Here is an 18,475-nt window from a genome sequence, read left to right on the forward strand (position 1 = left end):
CAAGCCTCTTTTGTTTAGATCTAGAGATTTACCCCAGATGCTGTTCTTAAACTAATTCGTGGTACTGGGAGGGGCATATTTTAATGCCTTGGGAATCTCAAAAGCTCAGAGCTTCTGAATTACTAGTGTCTAACCAATCAGAGCTGGGCTGGCTGAGAGGAAGGGACTTTTAAAGCAGATCCTAGCGTTACCATTTTATTTTCTGAGATATGCTCATGACTAGATACTGGGGAGAGGTCTTGCTTCCCTACACTTACCTAGCCGCCAGCCCCCCACCTGCTTGGCTGGCAGTTCTGACTTGGCTTATAGAGCTGCTATAGACCTGGGGAACAGAGCCAAACATGCGGAAGTGGTTACATGTACCAGCTCCCAGGGAAGCTGTGGGCTAGCAGGGGGAGTGGGTGGGGTCCTGCCTGATGGCTTTTCAAAGAAGCCAAATCTTTGAAGTTTTGTTTTAGCAGCTGCCAGGTATGCTGTTTCAGCACTTCACAGACTCTCTCACTGTGTTCCCATATCACATTTTTTCTTTACTATATGTGCATAGTATACACAATGGAGCTTGGTTGTTGGGAGGGTAAATATAAAATTGTGGAGTAAGGTGCTAAACACAACCCGCTTTTTCTTTTTTTCTTTGACTCTGCTGTGAAATAGCCACTTTTAAATGCTCCCTTTTCCCTTCTCAGCTCTGATCTTTTCTGATCACCTGCCAAAGGAGAGGCAAACAGAGTCCTCTTCTATTTGAGAAAATAGTAAGTTTTGAAAAACTGGAGCTCCTACATTTCTCTGATGAATTAGAGCATCATTCTGAGAATAGAACATCACCCTTTTCCAAAAGAACAGTTGACATCCCCCAACAAGCAACCCTGATACTTTCAGACTTGGAGTAAATTTCTTGAATGTAGATCTTGTGCACCACTGGATCCTCAGCATTTAGGGCAGTGTCAACCATAAGTATTTGTTAAATGATTGCACTTGCAGCTGCTAAGCTGGTGGGGGGAAGGACTGGGCAGGTAAAGCACCCCTCTAAAGCCCACACTCCGAGCGTTCTCTGCTCCCTTGCTTCTTTGCTTAGATAGTCCCTTTCTCCTATCCAGTCTGCAGTTAGCTCAGACCTTTTCCAGCGGCCCCCAAATTTGCTCCTTCCTCTGAACTCCACTCTTTTTTGAGTATAGTATATACTCCCCTGAGTAACCATCTTCTATGCCTTTGTTCTTGATCTCCTGAACTGTAAGTCTGTTAAAGGCACAGGCTATGTTTTATTCCTACCCAAAGAACCCTGGAGCGGGAACAGGAAGACCTAGGTGCCAATCCCCGGTCCACCTGGAACTTCCTGACTGGAGGTAAATCATTTGACTGAACTTAAGCCTAATTTTGCCAGGTGGGAAGCAAGGGTGCTCGGATTGTCATGGGAGGTCAATGAGATCATCTACATGAACATGCTTTGTAAACTACAAAGTACTACGCACGACTAGGTCTTTTCAGCATTAATAATACTTATTATCACTGTAAAATAGTAATGTTTGTTTACGCTGCTGATGTTACAGAGACTAATCTCTCCCAGAGCTGAGGTAAATCACAAGCTCAATCCCCCATTACTCAGCTTGGCACAGGTTTAAAGCATTAAATGGTCCATTCCAGGCACTCTCTGTCATCACCTCTCTTTCAGTCTGCAGGTTCTTCTTTTCAGACCTGTGGGGTCATTGTTTTTATTACTAGTCTCCCCCTTTTTCTCCTCTCAGGTTCAGGCTGAGCTCTCTTTTTTAACCCCCTCAGTTCTTAAAGAACCAAACTCATCCCATCCCATTTCCCAGTTTTGGCTGGAATTGCCTTGCTGGTGGATCCTTCCCTCCTCAGTGTGGCCATCCGCTTCCCATCGCTCTGCCCATCAACAGCACTGGGCCCCGTCATCATCCTCCCCCTGTCCAGCCCCCCATCTTCATCCTCAGCTTGGCTCAGCACCCCTTCCTGTTTTCCTCTCCCTTCCCTTGCTTTTCTGCCAGGCTATATCCCTTTAATCCTCCCTTTCCATTTATCTCATCCTGCATTTTCTTTCTTTCTCTAGGCTCAGACCTTTCATCCAGAAAGGATGTTCCCCCTTTTAAGACTCTGTTTGGTGCATTTGCATGTACCTCTCACCCTGTCCCTGTCACCTTAAGGCATCTCCTTCTCAGAGAAAAGTAGATTAAAAAAGCACTGCCATTTTTTTGTTGTTGTTCTATCATATGGCTTCAGGAGGTCCAAATTCTTTTACTTTAAAATATCTACACTCTCACATTTAAATGTTGTGACCTAGTGTTTGAGAGCAGGTATTCTATACAGGCAGACCAATTTGGATCCCTCCCCTTTTTAGCCACTTACTAGCTATGTTGCTTAGGGCAAGTTCTTTGAACCTACTGTACTTATGCCTAAATGAGGATAAAATGCCTAATTCGGGGCTTCCCTGGTGGCGCAGTGGTTGAGAGTCCGCCTGCCGTTGCAGGGGACACGGGTTCGTGCCCGGGTCCGGGAAGATCCCACATGCCGCGGAGCGGCTGGGCCCGCGAGCCATGGCCGCTGAGCCTGCGCGTCCGGAGCCTGTGCTCCGCAACAGGAGAGGCCCGCGTACCGCAAAAAAGAAAAAAAAAAAAAAGCCTAATTTCTAGGGATGTCCTAAGGAGCAAATGAAAATTAAATGACATAGGAAAGCATTTTTACAGGGCCTGCCTCTGTAAATGAGAATTACTGTAAACCTGTCCACATCATCTATCCATACCCTGTTTTACAGGTATGAAAAATTGAGACCTAGAGAAGTAAGTGGATTGTGCAAATTCTCATGCCTACCTGGTGGTAAAGCAAGGTTGAGAACCTACTTCTAATTCTCAGCCTGATGAATTTTCCATTTGATTCCTCTAACTTCTCAAAGGGTTATTTGTTCTAGTTTCCCTTCTTCAGGTGGAACATAGGACTACTCCAGAGAGAGGAGTGTTCATTTCTTCATGCATTTGTTCATTCAGCAAACACTGCATGACTGTGACATTGCCAGGCTTTGAGTGGACAAAGACCAGAATGATGACCAGCCTTAAATTGTTGGTCCAGTGAGTAAGAAATAGTCGTTGTGAAGAATAGTCACAGTACCAAAAACATGCCAGTGAAGGCATCTTGAGACCTCGAGAAATAAGCTCTATCGGAGGAAGACTGGAGTAGACTTTGCAGAGGATGGATTATTGTTTTTTAACTAAGTGAGCATCACAGAACCTTGTGTGAAGACAGGGAGGTATGGAAGAGCATGCCTGAGTGCACCATTGTGGGAGCATGGCGTGCACGTAGGAGAGGGTTGAGGATGAGATGGAAAAGTTCAAGTGCCTGATATGCCATGTTAAGGGGGTTTTATCCCATTATCTGCCCTTTTAATTAATGTCAACCAAAGAATTCAGCAGTTTTTTGAGTTTGGGGTTTTTGTATTTTTTTTTTAACATTTCTGGGTTTTCATATGTACTACTTCCATTGTCTTTCCCTTCCGCATTCATATCTGGCAAATTCTTTGTGTCATTCTGGATCAAGCCCAGTTCCGACCCTTACTCTGTGCACCTTCTACTGCCATCCCACATGGAGTCTGCCTACTTGCCTGTAGCTCTGTCATTTCCATTGTATTACAGATTTTCATGTCTTTCCCTTACCACCTCCTTAGAAGTCCGAACTTATACATCTTTATATTCCTATCTCTTAATGTGGCATCTGACACATAGTATCCACTAATTTAATGTATGCCAAATGAATTTCAATATCTAGATTCATAATCACAGAGCAGACTTCCACCTAGGCAGCTCTTTTACTAATACCTGTCTTGGGTACCACAAAAATTTAGGTGGATTAGGTTAAGACTTTCTTCTTTAACCAGCCACAACTCAACGTGCTTGCCATCTTTAGGATTTGAGCTTTGGCTGCCTCTAGACAAGAACCCTAACACTGAGCTGGTTAAAAACCTGCTGTGGGAGCAGTTGTCACCTGTTTTACACTTGAAACACACTTCCACATACTAGGATTTTCCTCAACACGCTTTAAGGAGTTAAAAGACTCAAAACAGTACTCAACCAGGTGAATTCCACGTGGTGGAATCAGTTTTAAAGTAGAGTAATGTCTCACAGTGTCCATTAAGCTGCTGAAATTTTACTCCTCACCTGGTCATCCGTCAGGACTCTGTGGCTGTGTGAGTGCTATTATTTATTTGCTGCCCTGATTAGACTCTAATATACTCATGAGGAAAAGTTTCTCCATAGTCTAACAAACACATAGTATCTGTACTTGGCACCAGCTCGAGGTTAATTTCTCCTCTTACATATTGCAGGTATACTGTGCTGTACACCCTGCTGCCAGCTCAGCGCTCATCTGCCAGACAGCCAGAACACTGTATTAAAATACGTAGTTCAGTATACTTTATACACTGCTCATCACACTTTACATTCTTGTGAAGTTTTCTCAGTACAGCATAGTTGAGAATCCCTCTCTTAAGGCTTTAGTGAAGAGATGCATTGTAACCTAGCAGCACGCCATCATAATAACGTACCCTGGTGCGTGCTTTGGTAGAATAGCAGGCCACTCTGATAGGATAATGCGTTAAAGCTAATTTCTCTTTTCCTTTTCAAATTTATCTAAATAGTTGCATAAGTCATCTATTGCTGCCTAATAAATTATCTCAAACTTTAGCAGCCAAACAATAAACATTTATTATCTCAGTTTCTGTGGGTCCGGAATTGAGGAGCAGCTTAACTGTGTGGTTCTGCCTCAGGCTCTTTCATGAGGTGATGGTTAAGATGTCAGCCAGAAGGGCTGCAGTCATCTGAAGGCTTGCCGGAGGCCAAAGGATCCACTTCCATGGTGCTCACCCTCACGTGGATGATGAGTTCATGCTGGCTATTGGCAGGAGGCCTCAGTTCTTCAACAGATGGACTTCTCCTCAGGGCTGCCTGTGTGTCCTCATGACATGGCAGCTGGCTTCCCCCAGAATGAGTGACTTAAGAGAAAGACAAAAGGCACGTGTCTTTTATGACCTAGCTCAGAAGTCATACACAGTCTTTTTTTTTTAATTTTTTAATTGTGAAAAAGTATACATAACATGAAACTTACCATTTTAAGTGTACAGTTCAGTAGCATTAAGTGCATTACATTACTGTGCATCACCACTATCCACTTCCAAGAACTCTTTTCATCTTGCAAAACCGAAACTCTGTAACAATTAAAAAATAACTCCCCATTCTCTCTCTGTCAGCCCCTGGCAACCATCCTTCCACTTCCTGTCTCTATAAATTTGACCGCTCTAGGTACCTCCTATGAGTGGAATTATACAATGTGTGTCCTTTTCTGCCTGGCTTATTTCGTTTAGCACAATGTCTTCAAGGTTCATCCATGTTGTAACATGTGTCAGAATTTCCTTTCTTTTAAGGCTGAATAATGTTCCATTGTATGTCTATACCACATTTTGTTTATTCACTCATCTGTCGATGGACACTTGGCTGGCTTCTGCCTTTTGGCTCTTGTGAGTAATGCTGCTATTAACGGGTGTACAAATAGTTGTTCATGGCCCTACTTTCAGTTCTTCTGGATATATACCCAGAGTGGAATTGCTGAATCATACGATAATTCTGTTTTTTTCCAAGCTTAATTAATTCACTTTATCTTTCCTGTGTAAGTACTCTACGTGGTGACCATAGCTGGAGCTTGGGTCTTCTTTGCAGAGACTCTGGTATGGCTCTTTACTAAATGGTCAGTGAATTCCTGATGGGGAGACTTGGTGAACATGGTCCCTTTCTAGAGGTCAAGGTGAGTAGCTGTAAGTCTTGGAGATGGCATCAAAGGTGGCCGTGGTAAAGTTGCACAGGCTGGCAGTGCAGCCTGCAGACAAGGTGTACTAGTCCTTGATACTGGCCACCAGCTTCTTGGGCACAAGAGCCCAGAGCATGCCAGTGCCTTTGGGGTGGGGATGAGATACACCGGCACAGAGCCACAGTGGCTGGTCACCTTGCAAAGGACAGTGTGGGGCTTGCTGATCTTGCTTCCTCAGTAGCCTCACTGCCTGGCAACAGGGAAGAGTTTGGCCAGGGTAATGGCCCCGTGGACGGCCGTGGCTGCCTCCTTGGATCGCTTACCAAAATTGACATGGCCCTTGTAGTCCCTAGCGGCAACAGATGCCTTGAACCTGGTCTGCTGGCCAATGTGGGTCTGCTTTTGCACAGGTGTAGTCTTCAAGCTCACCCTTTAGGGTCAGCCTCAGGAAAAAGTCCGTGATATCAGACTACGTGACGGACGAGGAGAAGAGATGTATTTCCTCCAGGGACTTGGTATCCATGTCCATGACCAAGCAGCCTGGCTCGGGGACCGGGAGCCACTTCTTGTCCTCAGCCTCCCCTCAACGAGCTCTGTGGCCTTGGCTCCAGCCTGAGCGTAGCTGCAGCGCTGGCACCGGAAGCTGCCCCCCATACCTCTGTGGAGCTGCTGCGGTCACCTTCTGGTCTCCTGGAACACCAGCATCATCCACCATTTGGTGTTTTCTTGGAGCAGAAAGGCAATTCTATTTTTAATCTTTTGAGGAATCTCCATACTGTTTTCCAGAGTAGCTGTACCATTTAACGTTTCCACCAGCAGCGCACAGGGGTTTCAGTTTCTCCACATCTTCGCTGACACTTTTTTTTTTTTTATAGTAGCCATCCTGATGGGTGTGAGGTGGTATCTCATTGTGGATTTTCATTTGTGTTTCCCTCATGATTAGTGATGGTGAGCATCTTTGCATATGCTTCTTGGCCGTTTGTGTATCTTTTTTAGAAAGTGCCTATTCGGGTCCTTTGCCTATTTTTAAATCAAGTTTGGCTTTTTGTTGTGGAGTTTTAGGAGTTCTGTATGTATTTTGAATATATTTGGATTATCAGATGTATGATTTGAAAATATCTTCTCCCATTCTGTAGGTTGCATTTTTACTCTGTTGATAGTATCCTTTGATGCACAAAAGTTTTTAATTTTGATGAAGAACAATTTTTTAATTTTTTCTTTTGTTGCCTGTGGCTTTGGCATATATCCAAGAAATCATTGCCAAATCCAATGTTGTGAAGCTTTTTTGCCATTTGTTTTCATTGAAGAGTTTTATAGTTTTAACTCTTACGTTTAGGTCTTTCAAACACACTATCATTTTTGCGATATCCTATTGTTTACACAGGCCAGCTCCATTCAGTGTGGGAGGGGATTACCCAGGATATGAATACCAGGAGGTGGGGATCATTGAGGGCCATCCTGGAAGCTGGTTCCTACAATCATTCAGGTATATAGTTTTTGTTTTTGTTTTTATTTTGCGGTACGCGGGCCTCTCCCGTTGCGGAGCACAGGCTCCGGACGCGCAGGCTCAGCGGCCATGGCTCACGGGCCCAGCCGCTCCGCGGCATGTGGGATCTTCCTGGACCCGGGCACGAACCCGTGTCCCCTGCATCGGCAGGCGGACTCTCAACCACTGCGCCACCAGGGAAGCCCCAGGTATATAGTTTTAAAAGTTAAGTAATTCTATAAAGTTTATAATGAAAATGGGAATCCCCTGCCCCTTCTTCTCCCACTGCTACCAAACCTTAATTTCCACATTCCAGAGATAACTGCTTTCAGCTTTTTTTTTTCATCTGTTTCTTCTGTTACTTGCCTTCATATTTCTAAATCATATGTTTATCTGCCATTTGGGGGCTTTTTATTTTATATATTATTTATTTATTAAATTCCTATCAGAAGGTGGAAGTTGAGAATTCTTGTGCTGCCTCCTCCTGCCCCCACCCCCAACCACACACACACACACACACACACACACACACACACGCACGCACACACACACACACACACACACACACACACACACACACAGACACTCTCCCCTTCCTCCCATCCCTGCAGTGAACACATAGTACAATTTGATCAGTGTTTACTGTTTTCATTATCATGACTGGGCCCTTGGAAACTTTTGGGCCTCTCAGAGTCATCATTTCTTCTTTCCTATTGATCCATTTCTCTGTCATTTTGTCTGACTTGGTACATGTTGTAAAGTTAAGAAATTTTCCAAGTTTCAAATTTCTTGCAGGTTAAGACAGTTTACACAGGGCTATATGGGAGGGGAGGATATGTATATGTATATATATTAATATATATATATACACACATACATGTGTATATTATATATGTTCCTATTTTCTACTGACTGAAATATTTACGTTCATACTTTATAAAAGCTAAGTGTACAAGTAATACACACATGTAGCCACGTCATAAAATAATCTAACAGAAACATATACAGATTAAGAGGAGATTAAGCCCCCTCCTCAGAGGTAGCCACAGTTAAAAGGTTGATCTGTATATTTTTCCGTGACTTTTTTTCCTCCCTAATGTCGCCATGTTTCTCTGGCTTGTTTATATAAGCTTTTCTTTTTTTCTTTGGCCGGGCCATGCAGGGGGATCTTAGTTCCCTGTCCAGGGATCAAACCTATGCCCCCTGCAGTGGAAGCACAGCGTCTTAACCACTGGACCGCCAGGGAAGTCCCTATGTAAGCTTATCTGAATATTCTTAACCACTATGTAGTTTTCCAGAGGATGAACGTACCATAATTTATTTTGCCATTCTCCTATTAAAGAGCACTAAGTTGTATCCAATTTAGGCATCTGCAGTGAATGCCTTGTACATATATCTTTGTACACACGTGCAAGTATTTCTATGGGATACATTCCAAGAAGTGGAATTCGTTGGATCAAATGATATATACACTTTGAATTTGTATAGATACTGTCAAATTGGCCTCAAAAGGGCTGTGAAAGGGCTGTACCACTGCCCCCTCCAATCTGGAGCGTGCTCTTTCTTCACACACTTGCCAGCATCTATTCTACTAGACTATCACTTATTCCTTTCCTGCAAATTCTCTCCTTTTTTACTGATGATGAAATTAGGCATAGGCCCATCTTCAGATATATTATTTTAGAGATGCTCTGTTTTCAGGCAAGAATATAACTGAGATGGGGCCAAGAAGCAGGAAGGTAAAAGTATTCTCAGTGGGCTCTTTCTTTTCTTACTATCAATTAAGATCAGGAAGAATCCCTACGTGTTAGCTTCTTTCCCCTACACTGCACTGCTGAACTGCTTTTCTCCCCTGCTTTTGTTTTTGATTGATTTCATCCAAGAGGCTTACCCTTTCCCCTCCCTCAGTAATGAATAACCAGAAAAGTCACAGAACCAGGCAAATTGAGTGAAGGAAGCTTAAGGAAAATATTAAAAAGGAAGAAAAGTGTTTGATGTACTTTTAATATAAAATGTGGAAAAAGTAGAAGAAGGGCGGGGGTTGGGGAAAGAGGGCGGAGAGAGATTATTCACGGTAATGGGAACCAAATGTTGGCCGGGAAAGCTGCAGCATTCTCACACTCTTCCTGTAACGCCATGGCTTTTCAAAGTGATAATAATGGAGCACCAACAGTACAGGACACGCCTTAACCCTTCCATACCTGAACAGCCCCAACTCAGCTTTTCCGGGGCGGTGTCGGCTTTGAAGTCCTGGCACGTGGACGATGTCTGTGTCCCGCTTGCCATCAGGGCAAAAAGAAGGAAGGTGGAAGCAAGTAGTAGAACAGTAAGGGAGCACTCGCTTGCTGGAACTCCTCACAGTACGCTACATTTCTCTTTCTGTGTGTTAGGCTTTTCTACTGGACAAGCAGCAGCCTGCTTGACAGTAGCTTGCCAGGTTTGGATGATGATATCTTCTCCCCTTGCTGCCCAGAGCTGATGAGAAAGCCCCCATGGGATAGGCAGGCAGCCTCCCTCCATCAGTAATGATCCCACAACATGAAAAGGCCTCCATGGAGACCGAAGTCCCCCCCGGGTGCCCGTGTGCAAGTACAGGTGCTCCTGTGGAGGCCCCGGCCTTTATTTTCTTGGAAGTCCACACCTGCCGCTGTGGAATTGAGATGTAAAGACTGTTTGCAGCCGAAGGGCACTCCCTGACCATATGACCTCCAGGTGGTCAAGGACAGGCACTTGCCCCTTGGCCTAGCCATTTATCTATGGAGGGCGAATGAAAAGGGGTGAAGGAATGAATGAAGGTCCTGCTCCAGCTAGCTTTTACTGCCATCTTGATTCAAATTTTGTTCAGGTGCCTTTAAAAGTCCATTGTGCCTGAGAAATAAACCTTATTTTTTAGGTCAGATATTCACCATTTCAGAGGGGAGGCACTGGTAGCAGTAGGGCAGGCGGCACCGCAGGGCAGGCAGGTGCTTGGCTCTGCAGGTAGCTGGGCGGCTCCGGAACTCTTTAGCAGCAGTTGTCTCAGCTGTAACAGGAGACAACTGTTAGTCTCCGCCTCCTTGGCGTGTTAAAGGTTTCAGGGAGCTAAGGCACGGAGAATATTTAGCACCCCACCTGCCACCTCCTCTTCTCTTCTCTGTCTGTTGGTACCCTCATATTACCTACAGCTAAAACTGAAACATCTTTTTTTCAAATGTTTTCCAGAATCATCCTTGGGACGATTTTATAGTTTTACGTTTTACATTTAAGTAAACGTTTTGAATGATCCATTTTGAATTAATTTTTATATGAAGTCTGAGGCTTAGGTAGAGGTTCATTTCTTTTGCCTGTGGATGTACAATTGCTCCAGCACCATTTGTTAACAAACAAATGGCTTTAAACAGGTTATCCTTCCTCCATTGTATTGACTTTTCCAGCTTGGTCAAGTCAGTTGAGCATTTTAGTGTGGGTCTTGGATGATTTTGGTATTCCTAAAACAAAGGTCTATAGCAAGGAGTGTTTTAGGTTCTAGTTTTCTTCCTTGTACCTTTGGAATCGTACAGATTTAGGTTCAAAAGTGGCTCTTTCACTTACTGTGAGTGAAGTTAAACCTAAGTCATTTAACCTAAGCCTCAGTTTTCTCATCTCTAAAATGGAATGGTAATAATACCTTTCTCAATGGATTTCTCTGAGGACTAACCAAGGTAGGGCATATAAAGGGCTTATCTTGAAATTAGGCATTTGGAAAGCCTTCAAGCTAATGTTGGTGATGGTAGTGAGACTTAGCTGTCTCTGTGCTTGGCCATACTAAGACACACTTACTCATGCCCCTTGCCTTCCCCAAACCTTAACTTTACACTTTTCGTTATAGTTCATCATGAGCACGTGAGTGATTCCAGTTAAAGCTGCTGTGCTGGGCCTTACTTAGATGGCGGTTTTTATCAGTAACATTGGTGTTTCTGAACATACGAGAGATCTGTCTTACAGCTGTAATTGCAGACTACCCCCATTGGGTTTCCTGATGCTTCCTGCTCTTTCATATGCTCTTCCTTCTACCTGCAGTGTCCTTCCAGTTGTCAAAGTGCTGGTCATCTTTTGCGACCGCTTCTACTTTGACGTCTTCCTTGATTTCCCCCATAGGAAGTTGCTCCCCTCTCTTGTCTTCTAAAGCCAGTGTCCTGTTCCCAGCACAGTGGCATGCAGAATATGGAGAGTGGCAGGAGTTCTTTTCTTCATTAAAAAAAATACACGTTTTAAAAGTGCATAAATAAATAAAGTATATCCAAATATGCTGACATGAACATTAAATGATAAAAGCAGGATAGTATAATCACAATTTACTATATATTTTCATAGTCAGCATGCATTAATTTTTAAATTGATTTTTATATTGCTTAAAGTGCCCTACAATTTGCTATTAAGTCAGAAATATTTCTCCCTTATTTTGAAATGATACGATTCTATTCTGCCATTTGTTAAAGAGAGGAACAAAAGGAAGGGAAGGAGAAAGGGACTAACATTCACTGAGTGCCCAGCTCATGCCAGATCCTGTGCTTTGTATGATTTACCCTGTTTACTCCTGAAAACATGGCTGTAACATGGGTATTGTTACCCTCAAGTTCAGATAATGAAATAGCCTTAGAAATGTTAACATTTGAGTTCAGCTTTTTCTGATGTGAAAGTTCATGCTCTTTTCATGGCTTGAACTTCCCTACTTGTGGGAAGAGGAAAATCAGTACCAGTCTTTTCACAGTGGCATCCCAGGCTAGTCTAGACCCATTATTTAGTGATGATAACGTGCAAAGGAGAGGTGGAAATATTTCTGAAGATAAACTCTCACTGTTGGAATGTAAGAACCAGTATTTCTGTGAACAAAAGTGAAGAAAAATGTCCCATCATCTATGAACATGTACATTATTTTACTTTTATGAGACACTAATGTCATGCTTCGTGTGTGGGCAGAAAACATCAATAAGACTGAAGCAGCTAACTCTAAATATATGGCTTACATTTACAATTTGGATTAAATTTCTTCTTGCTTTGTATGCTGCCTCTTCTGGATATAACTTAATTTCTGTCACAGATTAGAACCAGCAGGTCAGGCGGATTAGAATGGCTGTTTTGAAGGTGGGTAATTCCATACAAGGGAAATATCGTGACTCTCGGGGATAGAAGTTGTAGATTTTTTTGGTCCTCTTGGTTTCTTACAATGGCCTGATCATACAGGTGCTGGTCAACACGTCTTATAAATGTGATTTGTCATTTTAGCTGTGGTTTAACGTATCTTCAACAGCTTTGGTATTTTAGAAGAGAACCATTGCTTCTTGGACTTTTGGCTACAATCAAATGTACAAGGGAAGGAACCAGAGTATCATGAAAAGGATGTAAAGCAGAAGAAGTAATAATGAAAGATGTCCCTTTTAGCCTCCAGGCTATTTATGGACTCAGTGTGTGGGGAATCTGGCCATAGACAGACACAGAAATGAATCATACATTTCTTCATCAGTGTAATCATATATTACACTTCATCAGCAAGTGTAATGTCTGGAATTTGAGCCCTAGAGGTAAAGAGTTTTGTTTGATTCATCCCTGAAATACAAATTCTGTATTCCTATTTTTATTATATTCATACTACAAGTGATTAGCTTCTCCATACCAAGAGGACACAGTTTACCATGTAGGAATATGGCCTGCCTGTTGATTTGTGAGAAATCCAGGTTACATCCCACTGAATCTCAAAAATAAGATGATACATAAGAAACAATAGGGGGCTCCCCTGGTGGCGCAGTTGTTAAGAATCCGCCTGCCAATGCAGGGGACACGGGTTCGAACTCCGGTCCGGGAAGATCCCACATGCTGCGGAGCAGCTAAGCCCGTGTGCCACAGCTACTAAGCCGTGTGCCACAACTGCTCAAGCCCGTGCGCCTAGAGCCCGTGCTCCGCAACAGGAGAAGCCACCGCAATGAGAAGCCTGTGCACCACAATGAAGAGTAGCCCCCGCTCGCCTCAACTAGAGAAAGCCCGCACACAGCAATGGAGACCCAACACAGCCAAAAATAAATTAATTAAATAAATAAAATATTTTTAAAATGCTAAAAAAAAAAAGAGAAAAAATAGTAACATGCTACTAGTAACATTCAGTGCTTACGATGTGCCAGGCCCTAAATGCTTTATGTACCTTAACTCATTTAATAGCTAACTTTTACCTTGTGCCAGCAACTGTTCTCAAAGCTTCACGTGTATTAACTGATTTAGTGCTCCCAGATCCTCTGTGAGATAAGTACTGTTATCATCCCCATTTTACAGATGAAGAGACTAAGCACAGAGCAATGAAGTGACTTTCCCAAAATGACGCATTGGTGAATGGCAGTCAGGATTCAAACTCAAACAAGTGGTAGCAGAATCCATGCTCTTAACCACTCTGCCGGTGGTTCAGTGAGATGCATCAGAATCCCTTGAATGGCTTGTTAAAATAAAGATTGCTGGGCCCAACCTCAGAGCTTCTGATTTCAGTAGGTGTGGGGTGAGGTTCAGTTATTTTCACTTTTAACAAGTTCCCAGGTGATGCTGTGCTGTTGGTCCAGGTACCACACTTTGGGAACCACAGTCCTATGCTGGGCTGCCTCTGCTAGGGCTGGAAAGGAATTAATATTCAGTGCAAGCAGCTGAGGACCAGGATAATGAGTTTCAATGGTCTGATCTTATCAGAGGTGGGTGCCTGCATTTGGTGGCAGCCGTGACCTAGAACTGAACCCCTCTAGTAAATTTTTTTATTATTATTACAGGTAGAGCAGGTAACTTCTAATGAAATGGGTGAAATCCAAAATGGAAATTATAAGACTTCAAAAGTTTTTTTTTTGCCATCTGCCACCACCCCCCCACCACTCTCCCCCCTTGGTGTCCATACGTTTTGTTTTGTTTTTTTAAATTTAATTTTATTTATTTTTTTATATAGCAGGTTCTTATTAGTCATCACTTTTGTACACATCGGTGTATACATGTCAATCCCAATCGCCCAATTCATCACACCACCACCACCACCCCCTACCACTTTTGCCCCTTGGTGTCCATACGTTTGTTCGCTACACCTGTGTCTCACTTTCTGCCCTGCAAACCATTTCATCTGTACCATTTTTCTAGATTCCACATACATGCGTTAATATACGGTATTTGTCTTTCTCTTTCTGACTTACTTCACTTTGTGTGACAGTCTCTAGATCCATCCATGTCTCTACAGATGACCCAATTTCATTCCTTTTTATGGCTGAGTAATATTCCATTGTATATATGTACCACATCTTCTTTATCCATTTGTCTGTCAGTGGGCAGTTAGGTTGCTTCCGTGACCTGGCTATTGTAAATAGTCCTGCAATGAACATTGGGGTGCATGTGTCTTTTTGAATTATGGTTTTCTCTGGGTATATGCCCAGTAGTGGATTGCTGGGTCATATGGTAATTCTATTTTTAGTTTTTTAAGAAACCTCCATACTGTTCTCCATAGTGGCTGTATCAGTTTACATTCCCACCAACAGTGCAGGAGGGTTCCCTTTTCTTCACACCTTCTCCAGCATTTCTCGTTGGTAGATTTTCTGATGATGCCCATTCTAACCAGTGTGAGGTGATACCTTATTGTAGTTTTGATTTCCATTTGTCTAATAATTAGTGATGTTGAGCAGCTTTTCATGTGCCTCACGGCCATCTGTATGTCTTCTTTGGAGAAATGTCTGTTAAGGTCTTCTGCCTATTTTTTGACTGGGTTGTTTATTTATTTATTTATTTTTTTGCGATACGCGGGCCTCTCACTGTTGTGGCCTCTCCCGTTGCAGAGCACAGGCTCCGGACGCACAGGCTCAGCAGCCATGGCTCACGGGCCCAGCCGCTCCGCGGCATGTGGGATCTTCCCGGACTGAGGCACGAACCCGTGTCCCCTGCATCGGCAGGCAGACTCTCAACCACTGCGCCAGCAGGGAAGCCCCTATTTTTTTAATATTGAGCTGCATGAGCTGTTTATTCTTTTTGGAGATTAATCCTTTGTCCATTGATCTGTTTGCAAATATTTTCTCCCATTCTGAGGGTTGTCGTTTCTTCTTTTTTATGGTTTCCTTTGCTGTGCAAAAGCTTTTAAGTTTCATTAGGTCCCATTTGTGTATATTTCTTTTTATTTCCATTACTCTAGGAGGTGGGTCAAAAAGGATCTTGCTGTGATTTATGTCAAAGAGTGTTCTTCCTAGTTTTCCTCTAAGAGTTCCATAGTGTCCAGTTTTACATTTGGTCTTTAATCCATTTTGAGTTTATTTTTGTGTCTGGTGTTAGGGAGTGTCCTAATTTCATACTTTTACATGTAGCTGTCCAGTTTTCCCAGCACCACTTATTGAAGAGACTGTCTTTACTCCATTGTATATCCTTGCCTCCTTTGTCATAGATTAGTTGACCATAGGTGCGTGGGTTTATATCTGGGCTTTCTATCCTGTTCCACTGATCTATATTTCTGTTTTTGTGCCAGTAGCATATTGTCTTGATTACTGTAGCTTTGTAGTATAGTCTGAAGTCAGGGAGTCTGATTCCTCTATCTCTGTTTTTTTCCCTCAAGATTGCTTTGGCTATCCGGGGTCTTTTGTGTCTGTGTACAAAATTTTAGATTTTTTTGTTCTAGTTCTGTAAAAAGTGCCATTGGTAATTTGATAGGGATTGCATTGAATCTGTAGATTGCTTTGGGTAGTAGAGTCATTTTCACAATATTGATTTTTCCAATCCAAGAACATGGTATATCTTTCCATCTGTTTGTGTCATCTTTGATTCCTTTCATCAGTGTCTTACAGTTCTCTGAGTACAGGTCTTTTACCTCCTTAGGTAGGTTTATTCCTAGGTATTTTATTCTTTTTGTTGCAATGGTGAATGGGATCATTTCCATAATTTCTCTTTCTGATCTTTTTGTTGTTAGTGTATAGGAATGCAAGAGATTTCTGTGCATTAATTTTGTATCGTGCAACTTTACCAAATTTATTGATTAGCTCTAGTAGTTTTCTGGCTGCATCTTTAGGATTCTCTACGTGTAGTATCATGTCATCTGCAAACAGTGACAGACACTTTTACTTCTTCTTTTCCGATTTATATTCCTTTTATTTCTTTTTCTTCTCTGATTGCCATGGCTAGGACTTCCAAAACTATGTCGAATAGGAGTGGCAAGAGTGGGCATCCTTGTCTTGTTCCTGATCTTAGAGGAAATGCTTTCAGTTTTTCACCATTGAAAATGATGTTTGCTGTGGGTTTGTTGTATATGGCCTTTATTATGTTGAGGTAGGTTCCCTCTGTGCCCACTTTCTGCAGAGTTTTGATCATAAATGGGTGTTGAATTTTGTCAAAAGCTTTTTTTGCATCTATTGAGGTGATCATATGGTTTTTATTCTTCAATTTGTTAATATGGTGTATCCCAGTGATTGATTTGCATATATTGAAGAATCCTTGCATCCCTGGGATAAATCCCTCTTGATCATGGTGTATGATCCTTTTAATGTGTTGTTGGATTCTGTTTGATGGTATTATGTTGAGGATTTTTGCATCTATATTCATCAGTAATATTGGTCTGCAGTTTTCTTTTTTTGTAGCATCTTTGTCTGGTTTTGGTATCAGGGTGATGGTGACCTCGTAGAATGAGTTTGGGAATGTTCCTTCCTCTGCAGTTTTTTGGAAGAGTTTGAGAAGGATGGGTGTTAGCTCTTCTCTAAATGTTTGATAGAATTCACATGTGAAACCATCTGGTCCTGGACTTTTTGTTTGTTGGAAGATTTTTAATAACAGTTTCAATTTCATTACTTGTGATTGTTCTGTTAATATTTTTTATTTCTTCCTGATTCAGTCTCGGAAGTTATACCTTTCTAAGAATTTGTCCATTTTTTCCAGGTTGTCCATTTTATTGGCATAGAGTTGCTTGTAATAGTCCTTTAGGATGCTTTGTATTTCTGCAGTGTCCGTTGTAACTTCTTTTCGTTTCTAATTTTATTGATTTGAGTCCTCTCCCTTTTTTTCTTTTTTCTTTTTAACATCGTTATTGGAGTATAATTTCCCTCTTTTTCTTGATGAGTCTAGCTAAAGGTTTATCCATCTTGCTTATTGTCTCAGAGAACCAACTTTTAGTTTTATTGGTCTTTGCTTCTCTTTCATTTATTTCTGCTCTGATCTTTATGATTTCTTTCCTTCTACTGCCTTTGGGTTTTGTTTGTTCTTCTTTCTCTGATTCCTTTAGGTGTAAAGTTAGATTGTTTATTTGATATTTTTCTTGTTTCCTGAGGTAGAATTGTATTGCTATAAACTTCCCTCTTAGAACTGCTTTTGCTGCATCCCATAGGTTTTGGATGGTCATGTTTTCGTTGTCATTTGTCTCTAGGTGTTTTTTGATTTCCTCTTTGATTTCCTCAGTGATCTCTTGGTTAGTTAGCAATATATTGTTTAGCCTCCCTTTGTTTGTGTTTTTTACATGTTTTTCCCTGTAATTGATTTCTATTCTCATAGCGTTGTGGTCAGAAAAGTTGCTTGATATGATTTCAGTTTTCTTAAATTTACCAAGGCTTGATTTGTGACCCAAGATGTGATCTCTCCTGGATAATGTTCATGTGCACTGGAGAAGAAAGTGTAATCTGCTGTTTTGGGATGGAATGTCCTATAAATATCAATTAAATCTAACTTGTCTATTGTGTCATTTAAAGCTTGTGTTTCCGGGCTTCCCTGGTGGCGCAGTGGTTGAGAGTCCGCCTGCCAATGCAGGGGACACAGGTTCGTGCCCTGGTCCAGGATACCCCACATGCCGCGGAGCGGCTGGGCCCGTGAGCCATGGCCGCTGAGCCTGCGCGTCCGGAGCCTTACTCCACAACGGGAGAGGCTACAACAGTGAGAGGCCTGCGTACCGCAAAAAAAAAAAAAAAACTTGTGTTTCCTTATTAATTTTCTGTCTGGATGAATCTGCCCATTGGTGTCGGTGAGGTGTGAAAGTCCCCCAATGTTTTTGTGTTACTAGCTGTTACTAGTTACTGTGTTACTAGCTGTTGGCATTTGCCTTATATATTGAGGTGCTCCTATGTTGGGTGCATTTATATTTATAATTGTTATATCTTCTTTTTGGATTGATCCCTTGATCATTATGTAGTGTCCTTCCTTGTCTCTTGTAACATTCTTTATTTTCAAGTCTATTTTATCTGATACGAGTATTGCTACTCCAGT

At 42.2% G+C, this 18,475-nt stretch overlaps 1 protein-coding gene and 1 pseudogene across 1 annotated transcript in view; one reads left to right on the forward strand and one right to left on the reverse strand.

Annotated features, from left to right (window-relative positions):
• The window catches only part of TTLL5 (tubulin tyrosine ligase like 5), a 307,505-nt gene that overhangs the window by 171,919 nt on the left and 117,111 nt on the right, over positions 1–18,475 (forward strand). The gene's annotated exons all lie outside the window — the stretch shown is intronic.
• LOC114905066 lies at positions 5,671–6,385 on the reverse strand (annotated as a pseudogene).

The sequence above is a fragment of the Monodon monoceros genome, unplaced genomic scaffold (assembly GCF_005190385.1).
Source record: "Monodon monoceros isolate NGI ecotype Baffin Bay Population unplaced genomic scaffold, NGI_Narwhal_1 Super_Scaffold_21, whole genome shotgun sequence".
Taxonomy (NCBI): domain Eukaryota; kingdom Metazoa; phylum Chordata; class Mammalia; order Artiodactyla; family Monodontidae; genus Monodon; species Monodon monoceros.